Source organism: Homalodisca vitripennis, chromosome X (assembly GCF_021130785.1).
Source record: "Homalodisca vitripennis isolate AUS2020 chromosome X, UT_GWSS_2.1, whole genome shotgun sequence".
Lineage (NCBI taxonomy): Eukaryota > Metazoa > Arthropoda > Insecta > Hemiptera > Cicadellidae > Homalodisca > Homalodisca vitripennis.
In genome coordinates this window covers 63,137,289-63,151,307 of record NC_060215.1, presented here as the reverse complement: position 1 = coordinate 63,151,307, position 14,019 = coordinate 63,137,289, and the positions used below count along the sequence as shown (strand labels likewise).

General features: G+C 29.7%; 1 protein-coding gene across 3 annotated transcripts in view; it reads left to right on the top strand.

Moving 5' to 3' along the window:
* The first annotated feature begins 281 nt into the window (after positions 1–281).
* Positions 282–14,019, top strand: part of LOC124369079 (RYamide neuropeptides-like) — a 142,598-nt gene continuing 128,860 nt past the window's right edge. Inside the window, exon 1 of one of the 3 annotated variants that reach the window (XM_046826798.1) lies at positions 282–317. The gene's annotated coding sequence lies outside the window, so the exon portion shown is untranslated. The remainder of the gene's footprint in view (positions 318–14,019) is intronic. The other 2 variants (XM_046826796.1, XM_046826797.1) reach the window with 2 other exon arrangements.

The following is a 14,019-nucleotide window of genomic DNA, read 5'->3' as shown; positions in this document are numbered from 1 at the left end:
ATCCATACTACATGCATATGGATAGTTTTATACGTTTGAATTCTGGGTGCTGTTTTCCGCTTTGAAATTGAAACTTAGGAGTAAAATAATAAGTGGTTTCGCAACAAGTGCAGATGTGAGTGCTCAGACACTCAACAGCGTCACATTTCTCGTACGACAACAGCGCATAATATGTAAGTCAGTGAAATAATATGATAGAGTATGTAGGTGTGCTGTGCGGGGCAGGCGGTAGGCCGGAGTACGCATGTGGGGTGGTATAAGAGGGAATGCGGGTGGAGGGCACACAGTCTACGCTGCGACCCCGCTCAGCACGTACCGTGAGTATTTTGCACCTTTCTAACACGTCGTGACAGCGGGGTACTCACAAGCGCTGCCCACCACTGTCAAAGTTCCTACATAACTTTTTTGGAAGTCGAATTTCTTTATTAAATAGTCTCTTTGAACAAACTGATTTTTTAAAACTTGGATCTCACGAGAGTTGTACGCGTGGCCATATCACGCAATAATATTCAAAAGAGTTCACAAGAAGATTTTAGTTTTTTAAACTGGGTTATATTTTACAACTTTTTACGTATGTAAAGTATTCCTTTACTTAGATAAAAGTGGTGATAGTTTGTTTCTAGTTTGTGTGAAACATACTATAAATTATCTATACCGTAGTAAAAATATGTCTAGCACAAAAATAAGTAACTAATCATTTAGTCAAATGTTGTAATGCACTTTTACAAAAGTCTATATAGATTACAGAGGATTGGTTTCTTGAAGAATGCTACAAAACCACAAATTGTGGATCGCAAAAGTGTCCAAACTTATTGTACGCTTGTAGCCTTACAGTTTAGTGTTACACTTTGCGTGCGAATTTCTTTAATTCACTATAAGTAAGGGATTATTGCAGCGAGTAATTTTTTTACTCTGTCAAACATATGGATCTTCAAGGAGCAATAGTTTCTAAGAACAAATCTCCCGTTCTAGTAATGCGTGTGAGGAAACAATGCAATGTAGCATGTGTGTGTCAAAATATAATTCACAAATCTATTATTTGACCAGTTTAGTGCGAAAATTAAACAAAACTAATGACATGGTCATTTGAGCCAGCTGTCATTTGAGAACGCGATCAAGCTTAATAAAAGCTAATCCTTTCATAATATAAAAACATAGCTTTTTTCTCAGTTTTAAATCCAAGGAAAAAAAATAAGTTGTGATTCTTTTTATAATTATTTGATACTTAATATCACTAAAATAGCATTTAAAACTAAATTTGATGTTTTCTAAGTTTAATTGAAATGTGTTTAATTACATAAGCTTTTTAAGGAAAGGCGATTTCTTTTCAAAATATACTACGTCAGGTGAAGGAGCTGGAGCTAAACTCAACATTCACATTAGTGAATTGCCCCAACCATAACCATACGGTGTCATGCCTGAAATAATGTGTAAATGATTGCACCGTTGAAAGATAGCCTTACCATATTGAAGCCATACACTAAAGACTTGCTGTTTTCCCCATATCAGAAGCAGGGCGTTTCATCTTTGGCTAATGTGTTTCGAATCAGTTGAGCTTTGACTTTGGTTACGGAAACAGGGACCATATTCCATCACTTTGTATGACTTTGTGCACCACTAATTGGGTTGGTTTCTTGCTTTTGGGTTTATGTTCACGACAAGTTTAAAGAAGTATAGCCATTCGTGTGAGAAATATGATAAAATAAAACACATATTCGTATTCTCAAATGATGAAGCTGTATAGTTTAGAGTCGGTATCATACCATAGACTTAGTCGAGTATCATAATGACTAAGCATTTAACCATTTTAAAAATATCAATAATATCTAACATGCTTAGTACTCGTAAATCTTAATTTATTTTTTGACTCCTGGCACCTCACCTGAAAACTAATACTCATGATGTGGTTCCACAAGATGGTTTAAGCCAATATAATTGTTTAAGAATACTGTGTCTGGACAAATGTCCAGGTGAAAACTGTAGCCTTTATTGTTTTTAATTATTTTAAATATTAAAATTAATAGTTTAGTAATAATACTATATTATGTCGATAATTTTATTAATTTAGTTTAGTATGGATAACCTGATTTACCTAAAAAAATAATTATATATTGTTTTTTAATTAACAATTGAATATTAAAAAGTCTTGAATCTATTATATTGTGTGTATTCTAGATTTTTTTAGTGTTTTGTGTGATCCCTTTTATATTATCAGATTTAATATAGTATGACATTTGAAGTGTTTTTAAGTATATAACATTTAAAATTTAGTGACACCAAATAACGTTTAATATTATTTTAAAACTATTTATGTCAATAGACATATTTGACAATTGTATATTGAACTAACCGAATATTAATTTTATACTTTATGTGAAATTCATTGTTTCTCTTGAGATGGTGTTATATTTTATAGTTTAATCTGTACTGCCAATTATTTTATGTTAAACAGATATGAATTTATGGCTGAGCTCATATCTATCACAATGTTTTCTTTTGTTTCTAGTTATTTTTGATAAAACAATTACCTGCAATAAGAGAACTTAAGATGTATAAAAACTCATGTAAATGTAGGCATTTATATTACAACTTATTTTCTTTCCAAGAAATGAAAATAGGTTACACAATGAAATCGGTTAAAAATTAAAGAATTCTATAAGTGTTCTTTAATTTACGAGATAATCTGTGAACTAATAGACTTTATTTCCTATAGTAATGTAAAAGGAGGTGTTTCGTGAAATTCCATAACTCAGTGTAGAAATTTGATTTCTATGTCGAAGTCAGAGTCTATTAATCTATTAAAATTAATATATTATTTTAAAATTTTTGAAATTTGAGAATATTTTGATAGTATTAAAAAAGCCACTGGTTTCTGTTATGACATCTCAGGAAAATAATGTGGAATTGCGCAATTATTTTGGAAATATTTTTATTATTTTACTGCCATGAATTACATTTATACAAATTTTGCTTATCGAGTAACACAAACATTAAATATAAATGTATGGCTATGATAGACTTACTAGTCATATGATTGTAAGTTTTATAATATAACGATGAGCTATATGATAAATAATTTTGTTAAAATAAAATTACAAATATAATTATTTTTATATTACATGTCAACATTCATTTACAGATATAGCAACAAGTCTATATTTTAAGGGTTGAACCTTATAGCTAAATATGTATAGGAGAAAATGTGAAAGCGTAATTTTAATACTCTTTATGACAGTATTACGAATTATGAACTAATTATATAATTTCGTATGATTTTATCAGTCTTTTTCTAATTAATTTAAATTTCCTCCTTTATTACTCTAATAAAATGTACATTTAAATCATAGTAAATGATCAAAAATATGATTGTTAGTAGGACCTAACACAATAATCCATTTCAGTTTTTCAGTGCACCAGGGATTTTTCATTATTAACCAATAAAATGTAAGTAACTGAAAGTAAACTATAAACCATAAGTAAAATATTTTTAACATGCCAGGTGTGTTAACGTGCTTTTTAGACTAAATAATTTCGTGAAAATTTACTAACGCTTAAACATTGTTGAATTAACTAACTGTTTCCCAGCGCAATGCAAAACATTACATATATTAAATTATATTAAAGTATCCACTGATAAATAAAGACCGAGTATAAATTTCTTTCCGCTCAGTTGTCATTTAATAAAGTGTTTAAGCTGAATTGATGGAGATAGTTCTGGTCGAAATATTAATAGGTTTGTAGGAAATTATGTGTTGATTTTATTTACAACATAGACAGATTTAAATCTTTATAAAGTTCATAAACATTTTAGTAGTTCATTAACTAACAGTAGTTTAAGTGATAAACGATTATTATATGGAATTAAGGTAATGAAAATAATGTGTAGAAGGTGAAAGAATTAAAAGAAGGTAAAGAAAAATAGGTCATTAAAGATATGGTAAAAAGACAATTATAATACAAATAAAAAACGATGTATTTTCAAAAGAGTAAGTATGGATGAAAAGTGACTTTCAAATGTATTACGTTGCTCTATCCTGCCTTCACAATTTCCTGTAAATATGCAATTCACAAATGATCGATATACATATACGGTACTCCTGAAACATGTACATATGTGCCAATTCAAAGAAAAAGAGAAAATAAGCAGTTTTAATTTGGAGTTTAATGGAACTTTTAAACTAAAGCGAAAATGGTGGTGTAGCGGCTATGAAATCCAATCAGCTAATTTGCATCAGATTTTCATACCACAGTATTTTACCCAGGAAATATTGGGTTGAAATGGTCATACAATGGGAACATCTATCTCAAAAGTAACTTTTTACGATACACCATCTATATGTTGAGCTAACTACACGATGTGGCTTTTAGATTGTTTATATTTACTTAATTTATTATTTTTTTCTTTCTTCTTGAATAACTAACAGAAAACATAAAATAGTTATAATATACAATCATTTTAAATTTAACGCTGCTCTGAAAATACTCCCTATGAAGTTTGCTAAATAATGCATAATTTACTATATTTATACCTTAATACATATATATTTATGTCCCAAACATAACATGGAAAACACAGATCATGCTCAAAACCAGATAACCTGCAGTTTTGATTTATACTAGATGGTATTTAGTGATCACTATAATCGGAGCTTCTCCTTCTTCTTGGAGCATATGTTAAACATTGCAACTTTTTATATTTAATGGTTGATTAGGAAAATACTATAATGCAAGATTTAGAAATAAACTGATATCGAACAAACTAAGCGTTTTACTAGGATATTCAAATATACGAATTATTACGTTATTTGAAGATTTTTAATGATTAAGTGAAATTTGGAGGCCTATTTTTGTAATCATCATGTCTATACAGGGTGTATTAGACTATCTAAACCACTACCTATAATATCGGCCTAACGAATTGAAACAATATTTTGTTTCCAACTGTAATCTCGCATTTCCGACCCCAAAGAACTCCGTGAAATTATTTTCAACTATCTTACATATCTTTAAACTTTTGACAAAATGACAAGGTATAAAAAACATTTTATTAAAGTGATGTATTAAGTCGGACAAGAAGATAGTTTAATAGCAGTTCTGGACCTAAAGATACATTAGCATTACCAATATCTCTTACAATATTTGTCATCTTAAATTTATTATTGGTAGATGTCATTTAAATCAAATTGAAGTCTAAATATGAGATTTATAATCTAAAGGAACGATAAGGTAATATTTTCCGAGTGAACAAATTTCAAACCGCTCATTCTTTCTATTGCCACTAGTGCTAATGGTACGTGACAACCGCAGAAAAGAAGTAAATACTGTAGTTTGTACTATGTGACATTGTAAAACTGCATGTGTAAGTCAATGACAATAACCTGCCGGCTAGCCTGTCTACAGCGATGTGCGCGTCTGTTCTCATCTGTCTCACAAGCTATCCTAACTCTACACTAACTTTGCTGATTGCCAACAGATGTCATTGTTCTCCTAATTGTTATTACTTCCACATTTACGTCAAAGTCAATACATTCCAGTTTAAATTTTGTCAGTAATCCCATCTTCAACCATAATGATAAAATTTTGTCAAGTGAATGATTACAAAATAAATAAAATAATCTTTATAGACAATTAACCTTAATTAAGTTTTGTAGAACTAAATATTTTTTATTCCATTCTTCGGAAGATTTCATTTTTTAAATAATCCAAACATAAAATAAATCGTGACACATTACGTTTTTGTTGAATAAGATTTACTTTGGGCATAACTGTTTTTGTATGTAAATCTGTTTTTGAGCCACTGATCACAGTACCAAACTGAGTAGCTTTTAAAAAATAACTAATTATTTGGGATATTTTAAGAAGTTGATATTGACCGTTAATATGCCCCAATCATTTTCGACACAACTAGAAAAACTAAATGTCTCCTAGTTGTAAAAAGGGACCACTTCTAATTTCTTACAAGTTGTCCCTTTAGATGTTAAAGGGAAAACGTAGGAGATCCTAAAGAACCTGACAAGAGTCCAAATGTGTCTTTTAATGTGTCCTAAACCTACAATACCACATATCGGCAGTGTGATAAACAAGACGAAAAGAGAAGAAAACCTCGATAGTCACAAGATGGAGAACATTACCATTTTTAAATTGATCAGCACTACACTTGTTGATTATCAGACCTTACAGTCTAGTGATAATATTTTCAATTTTTATAGGACCGATCAGTTATGGTGATAACTTCGTTATAAGAGTGGGAGAGAAAAATAAAACCACTTGGCAGTAATATGACATCTCTTGTCAAACTGCGTCTGATAATTACAATTTCCTCTGGTGACGAAACTTGGATTCGCCATGTTATTCCTTGGCGGGGGTAAGCGCTTCACATGCGATGATGACGAACACAACGAAGTTAAAATTCGGTTGACTTCACTGAGGGATGATTCCTTGCGGAAGATTATTGGATTATATAAGCAGGTCATCCGCTACGACAAGAGCCTGAACGACGGAAATTGTGTAAAAGAATACAAATATATAATGTAAAAAAGCCACCTTTAATTTATGTATTTACTTTAACTGTATTTGTTGATAAACAATAAATACTATTACATATGAAATAATACACAATCAAAATAAATGATCAATCAACTCACTCACTTTAGTGTGATGAACTGATACAATCGGTAAATTTAAGACCAAGGCAAAATATAAAAGATTAATTTTGTAAATCAATGTACTATACGACTTTATGCACTATAAATCAACTGAAATATGTAAAAAAAACAAGTACTTTTTATTGTAATAACATGTTTTACATTTTTAACCGGTTTAACCCGTTTCATCACACAGGGGTGAATTTATATGAAGTTATATTAGAAGTGGCTATTACAACAAAGCGGCAAGAGTATTTTCGTGTTGTAAGTTTATTAACTTTTTCAAAAACGTGGTCTTAGACGATAATAAATTATTTCGTACAATGATAAAAGCACCTAAAAACTAACACCTGTTTGTTGTTAAGTACTGAATTATACTTTAAATGATGGTATAAATGTAATACTAATTTATTTTTATAAGGAGTTCGGAATAACACTAGAAAAGTTTGAATATTTTCACTCACATTAAAAAGATGTCTAAAAATTCACTCAAATCGAAAATAGTGGCTGTCTGTGCTGAAAACTAACTTTGAAGGTGTTCGTAGACGAGGTGAAGAGGATTTTAGACAACTGCTGCAAACATTGGAGAAGCATATTCTTGAAATTGGATGTTCAGCTGACATAAGTCCTTGATACAGTACAAACAGTGTGTGGCACTCCTCTCTGTAGTTGATATTGTGACTATTTTTTATAAAATAATAAAAATGTGTTACCTTTATCAATAAAAGGGGTTTCTACATGTGTTGGAATAGAATCCATTAGTAAAAGTTTCACAACAGCAAGGGATTTGAAAAAAAAAATAAAAAAACCTCTTAAAGGAATTTTGAACGACGAAAGAAAAGGTACAGGATTTGTATACTCAAACCCGATTTACGAAACTTGCAAACTAATTGATTTTATGCAAGTCTAGTTTTCACTTGCAGACAAATCCTTATGATATGCTTCTAAAAAATCGCTTGTTCAGACATTGAAAGGATAAATACTTTTTGGCCGTTAACAGCATAGTGGCCGATTCCTTTAATAAGTGCAATCCCTTCTGTACATTAATTATACTTATATTATAACAGGAAATCCTTACTAATCATCCTCACTACTTCTTACTCATATTATTATATATGGACATTATTATTCCTAAAATACATAATGCAATATTTATTAAAAATTAACATTATTGATTTCATAATAATATTAATCTAAACATATGTTCTTCACAATTCATAAATTTGCATCAGGGTAATTTCCATCACATAGTGTGAATATTTAATAAATAAATTGTATGTACTTTATTTTTTATTAATTTGTGAATTTATAGTGCTCCTTTCTTTTATAGTTAACTCTGTATTTTTATAAATAAGCACGGTACCTAATAAATCATCTTTGTAAACATTAAAATAATTATCAAATTATATGTTATATTTATATATTATTCTAATTGTCTCAAAATTTGAATTAGTAAGTAGTATGTTTAACTTCATTATGTTAAACATAACCTGTATTGATATGATTGTCTTTGGAAACATATATTCTATTTTTCTGTTCTAGAAAAACTAAAAATTACTCAATAAAACAAAGAAGACAAAATCAAGGAGAGACCGATACACAGTGCAAGACGAAATTAATGATTATGATTCATAGTTTTTCCACCGGTGGCATGACTATTCTTCAAGTTATCCGGTCGCACAGAATCAAACCATTGCTACCGGTTACTATTGCTATCACAATTAAAGTCCGATATATCGACCACACTGTGGAGAGGCCCCATATTGGACAGTTAAACTGTATTTCCAACAAAATTTTAAATGTAAAATGTTTAAAAACTTTATGATGATTTTTTAATAAAATGCACAGTATTAAATCTTGAAAGAAGTGTCATCCCGTCCAAATGCGTCAATAATGTTCGAGATTAGAATAAGACATTAATAGAAACCTCCTCCATTCCCATATCCTATTTATCCCTCCCACGCATAGGTATGTTACAATATCGTACAATCGACTTTCTATCTTCTTCCTCGTTCGCGGTGACAGGATGAACCCTCGGTCTTCCGTCCCGCGCCTCAGAGACAATGTTTAGCCCTCAACATCTAGCAGTTTAGTTGTACTGTTGTGGTTAGCTGTCCTGTACGACCTGCTGTCCAGCATCGCGGAAGCATGCAACATTCCCTTTATATCTCAGCATTGATCGCAAATTCAAGCTGAGCTCTTGACCTTATGTCCCGTAACTTAGCTAAATAGTCTTTAACTATTGCAACAATTTTTTATATCTGCATTGATTTGATAAAATCTACATTAATCCTGACAATTAAATATTTATTTACAAGCATTATTTCCTTGAAATACCATTTAAATTTGTACTATACTAAATTCAATTTCCACAATTGGATTTAGATTTTTTCACAATTAGCCCAATTTTGATGGTGAATTCTTCTTTTATATTTGTCTTAAGTTAGTTTTTGACGGTGGGAGAGAGAATTTCGAGAACTTTCCATCGTTCAGTGATAAAAAAATCAATAACACTACGTCTTGAGATCTGCAGTCTGATTTCTTCAGTAAGTAGACAACTGTCCTAACACATAACTGCAATGTAATGTAAAAAAAATTCTACTACGACGTTGTGATACGCATATATTGTGTTTCAACTCCATGCCCACTATATCTTCTGAATCTTGAATTTAACAAAACTAACACTAATTATTAAGTACTGCAGTTATGTTAGTTTTCGGCCTGAGGGAGAGCTCTGTTTGCAGAACTAAAAATGTTGTGTTATTGATGACTTGGTAGCATTGAACCATGGCAAATGTCCTAAAATTCATTTTACCTCCACATTTATGTCTTATTTGAAACATATTCCTTATTTTTGAATTCCTTAAATGATACACTCAAGATATCGCATAGTATAATGCAGTAGTACAGTACTGATAAACCAAATTCAAGGCTTATTTAATTGACTTCCTTTCTTAGTAATTTTTCAGTACAATTCTAAAAGCTAATTTGACATAAACAACATTTTCGGACGCAGGTTGTCTCCGTAAATGATTAAAACGTTACGCTCAACCTAACACATAATCTAGGAATGTTTAAGTTAGTTGAGTAGTTTATAAAATTTATATTTATCGTAATATATTATTATCATATTTTTTTTCTCTTTGGTTATTGCATAAGTATTGCTATGTTATCTATGGCCAAGTACTTTGGTACTATATTGTTCTTTTTTATTGTTCTTGTAGCACAGTCACCTTACTTACTGACTGTAAATATAGCGTAAACCGTGTATAATAAATAAATAAAAATCAAATAATTGTTTTGTTTTTTAATTTATTATTTACACTTAACTTAGTTTTATTTTTTAATTTTCTTATAATAACTGCATAAATTTGCATTCATAATGTACTGTATCAGACATCAATTTTATTTCAGTACATAAATGAGAACCCAACCTTATGCTCAGGCTGTGAGCCCAAGCAGGCTTATATCAACAGAACGCTGTCGAAGAACTTTTTTACTTTAACGGCATTCTCAGAATTAACGGATTTCCCATGCGTGTTTATGGGTAATCCATATTTTAAATACCAAAATATAACTTGTTAAAAAAATGTCTTTCCATAATTGTAATTGTGTTTGCATAGTTTATCTTTCAAATGTTAGGTGATGATCTTTCATAGATTAGTCTAAAGGTTTAGTTGAATTGTAAAATGGACATCTGACAGCCAAATTTTTTATTCTTTTTTACATATCAACGGACATATCTCCATTTTTACAAACATTAGACAAAGAATTAGATAATTCTACTCAAGATGCTAAACTAAAATAATGAAAAAGTTAGACCATGTAAACCATTGCCATCTGTATTCTAGTTATAAACAAGAAATTTGCAAGTACACCCTGACTAATGGTAGCCAAAGATTGATTTAAGTGAAACACACCATTATGTGGCAATTGAGAAGTAATAGTGCAAAATGAATAATGATTTATATAAATGTAACATGCAAGTATAAGAATAAAAATTTAAAGATACATCTAGCAATAACATGTATAACAATATAAATATAAAAATGAGATAGGCATACAAAAAGATACAATATATATTAATACAACTGCAACCGTTAAAAAGCAGCAGACATATGGAGTCCATTCAACCAAAAGAAAAAGATAAGTCATTCATCCTAATGAATTAAATGGTCGAAAACTAGACTAAACTAAGTATGAAAAAGCCAAAACAGAAACTGATGAAAATAACTTAAGACATGCAGGTACCTACCCTAATCTTTGATAGCAAGGGAAAGATTTATGAAATACCGTACCTTAGACTACTTATTAGCAATTAGAGGTAGTGAAAAAGATATAAATAAATTTCAAATAAAAGTAACATTCAAATATAAAAAGATAAATATAAATAACTATACACATATAACTATATATATATATATATATATATATATATATATATATATATATATATATATGCAACATACAATAACAATATAATGTAACAAAGTAAGTGTAGAAAAAATTCACCACTTGTTGTACCACTTTCATCTGTCACTGTTAATGAAAATAAAAAACATGTGTTTCATTCATTCTTTTTTTCATTCAATATAATGTGATTACTTTCTTCTTAAATTCTATATTCATGACCATCTAGTTTATTATTTTTAGGGGAAAAAACATGCCAATGATGTAACAAATTTGATTTTCAAACATTTTCTTAAAGAGAGTGGTTCAGGATATGGCCAACTACAACTTCATCCTGTACAATATGATCTCCAATCTCCAATCGCAAATACGCAACGGATAATATAAACACTCTGTTTGCGAAATTGGTTTCCCAGACATTTCTCATATGAATACATGAATATTGAACGTAAAATCACTTTCGTTAGTTTCTTCGTTAGATACAAATAATGTAATATAAATGTCCCTATGGTAATGATTTGGTGATCACGGCAACATCTTATGATGGAATGTATGCTATAGTAGTGGAAATGAGAAAAGAAATCGTATGTTAGACCGAGTAAACGTTCATTTACCACGTTTATGCAGAAAATAAAGAGGTTTTACTTCCTCTAAATCGCGTAGTGACCGCGACACCTACAGTGATGTCTCTTTAAACGATAGAATGGCAACGCGACTTGTAACATTCATCATGTTACATATAAGTCTGTTGTCGGCATGTGCAGACATCTTTATCCAACATAATGGAATCTTTACTGGGCAATAATAATCATAATATCCAGTGCCAATTATAATAGAAATATTAGTTGTAAAAGCATAAAATATAAAAAGAAATTGAACCAGTAATGTATTTAATACTGACAATGCTACTTAATTATTACAATGTAATTAATTAACATTATAAATAATGTTATTATTTATAACATTATAATAATAATTTGTATTGGTAACTTTAAAAATAACCTTTTTTGTACCAACGGGAAAAGCTTTTCCTTTGTAACGTAATTCATTTTATCAAATATCTTACTATATTAATCTTATGAAGACACAATAAAAGAGGAAATCCCAAATATATTTTAAATAAAGATTATAGAAACACAAAAATAATTAAAATACCAACTAATCATTAAAGAGCTCAACAACTGTTTGATAAGTTCGGGTAATATGTATGGTCTCAAATCAACGACTGGAGTGTATACAATATTAAGTCGAAAGCAGATTACCGTGCGTCTCTTCCTGACGGCCGCGTCTACATTATTGGAGCTTAGTTGTTCCTAGCAGTCTTCCGTATAAACTACATTAGTTTGAATAGTAAACTACTAAAGATTCACGTACATATCACGACAAAATCATGTAAAAAGACGAAAACTCCTGTAATTAATAGCCCTACTTTTTGTTACGTGTTTAAAATTACATTTTCAGGAAAAAGAGCAGCATCCTTATAATAAACCTAAAAATATCTCAAATAAAGATTATAAAGGCTTTTCAGCTGATTTAAAAAAACACTAGGAATAATCAGTTGCTGTTGTTTTGCTAAATAAAATAACAACTGCTTTGTTGTGCATTTGTTAAAGGATGGAAAACTAAAGAATAATGGATTACTTTTATATCTTTATTAATGCTTTGTTATTTTGAAATGTTTTCACTCTATATGTTGCGGTAAGAATGAAACTGTAAATATAGTACAATTTTATAACTAACATTATTAAAGTAGACCAATCAGATTTATTAAAAGTATAAACCATGAGTGGGAATACAAATTTTAGGTGCCTTTGATGAAACTTGCTAGAAAAAATTTGTTTTCATTTTATTATAAACATACTCAAGAAATTTTTATTTTGATTTCAAAAAGAGGTACTATACGAAATAATGTTTAAGAAGTAGATGGAAGATATATACGGGCTTTAGGTATTTACTTAAATGATTCTTCGACATTTACGTAGAAACTGATAGGGGAGTTTAATTTTTAACTTCTAATTCTGGATCTTCCAACCCTTGGATGTTTGGATGTACTTTGTGCCTGTTGTCTTTCTTGGTTATATAAGACCAATTGTTCTAGAAATAGTTAGTAGTAGCCAATTATACATGTTTATCTAAGCACGAGAATAAGTGGCGCTGCAGTGATAATTTATTTTTAATTAATTTAGTTTTATGTGCTTACTGTTCGAGTGAAAGTATTTTTAAAGCATAAAAATATCATTTCTTTAAATTTTAAAATTATAGAATCTGACATGTAGTAATTATTTTGCATGATATATATGTAATAAATATTGTTATGACTTTCCTTTTATCGTTAAATAAATGTGTTGTATTATTTAACATATAAGTTTTTTAAGGCGTTAAATGTAGTTGTGTACTATGGTATGAAAATGTTTTTATTTTTATTATAGTTTGTTAAATTTCAGTACTTTAAGGGAATACTTGTTATTCCGGCCGTCTTTTTGGACGTTGCTGCAGTGTGAATTTGTCACGGTTTATTGCATGGAACCATTTTATTTACATACGTGGGGCTTTGTTAATAAACCCACTATTTTATTCATTCATTCACGTGAAAGTATATCAATTAATACTTAATACTATCGAAGGTCTCATTCAGTGATTCATAATGATAACAATTCGTTTAACCTTGTACATGATAACATATTTTTATTAATAAATCCATACATTCAAAGTCTGGATTCAGTGCTCAGTTAACATGCATAAACAAATAGAATTCTAAGGATTACTTTTAATTATTAATTTGCCGACATCAAGAATGTACAGCATTTTAGCATACAAATAAAATGGAAAGGAAAATATACCTGTTCACTAATAATTTCGTTTTAGTATATTCATTGATTAAAGACCTACACAAGTATATTGTAATTTGGGTGTTCTTACATCCACCGGGGTCCTATATTATTTAAATTAAAAAAGAACTATTATA